Here is a 1,479-nt window from a genome sequence, read left to right as displayed (position 1 = left end):
GCCAGGTCGAAACAGTCAACAAGACTATCAAGGGCAATCTTAAAAAGAAGCTCGAAGATAGAAACGGCGCCTGGGCCGAGGAATTGCCATTCTTCCTATGGGCTTACAAGACGACCGCGCGAAACGCCACCGGCGAAACGCCATTCTCCCCCACGTATGGGATCGAGCCCGTGGTTCCAATCGAAAATGAGATACCCACGTTCCGAATCGACACATTCGACGAAGCAAGCAACGACGAGGCCATGCGACTTGTGTTGTCTATGGTGCCCACAAGAAGAGTTGTAATCCTTATATTGTACATTTGATGTAATAAACTCTCATGAAGACTCTTGCTTGTAATTGCTTATTCATTAATAAAGAGTTGAAACGTTCATTCATTCCTCCTTGTCTGTTTGAAGCTTTATGATAAAACATTAGTCTTTAGTCCATAAACAAACTAAACAACTTACGAAGAGACAAATGTAGATTTGCATGAATAAACTCTTCGTAGTTTGCTTAAAACGATATATTCGCAATCTAAGGGTTAAAGGACTATTGACCTCAGTATGATTGTTAGAAGAATCTATGATGTCTGGTTATGAGGCATTGAGAGTTTGAGACTCTATAGTTCTTCTAGGTATCTTCCGAAGGTACTGAATTGACCAGTGCACTTCTAGAGACAAGATAAGAACAAACCATTTAACCTCTTATGTCTCGAAGTCACTACGTATGAATTGCATCGTGCTTACCTTAATCCTGAAATGAGACATGCCATTTCACACCTTACGTATTCTCATATGAGAAAGTCAGAGTTCGAACTCACTATGTGATTCCGAACAAGGCCTATTGGTGAAGTACTAGGTTGTGAGAATGTCATGAGTAACTTTGTGAAGTTCTCATATATATGGAATTCATGTACAAGATTGCTGAAATGCAATGAATATCACCTCATGCTTTTTTCCTTGGAGTGTGAATAAATGAACTGGCCGGTGTCCAAATTGAGTCTTGACTTTTTTGGATGAAACAATGTGACTTGTTAGCTCCACGTCAAAACATTGTTTCTAACTTATTCACAAGCGAAAAAGGAGTTGAGGAAATAATAGCTAGAAGGGTAAAATGGTAATTTTGTAAATCCCGACTAGCTGATGATATTGATGAAGGGTAAACGCTGATAATATTCGGTGGATCCACTCATTACAATTAGGTTGAATTCTTGAGTAGAAAATAAATTCATTTGAACCGAGAGATTTTCAGTGTCAACTCTTTAGTGGAGTCAGTTGACATTAAGCTAAACTTGAAAAAGGTTTGTGAACTTTTGAGTCCAAGTATTTAGCTCAAGCTTTGTTCATTTTGATCCATGAGGTCACTATCACGAATCACATCGAGTAGGAATAGTTAAACTGGAAGCTAAGTCAAAACAAGAACGAAAATTGTCAAAAGGGTATTTTTGTCTTTTGAGACATAGGATGAAATGAATGTCAATAAATTTTTTGACAAGGT

This window comes from Urtica dioica, chromosome 1 (genome assembly GCF_054948205.1).
Source record: "Urtica dioica subsp. dioica isolate 48M chromosome 1, U.dioica_male_clone48M_v1_H2, whole genome shotgun sequence".
Lineage (NCBI taxonomy): Eukaryota > Viridiplantae > Streptophyta > Magnoliopsida > Rosales > Urticaceae > Urtica > Urtica dioica.
The sequence above is the reverse complement of the archived record's forward strand: the minus strand, read 5'-3'. Positions refer to the sequence as shown.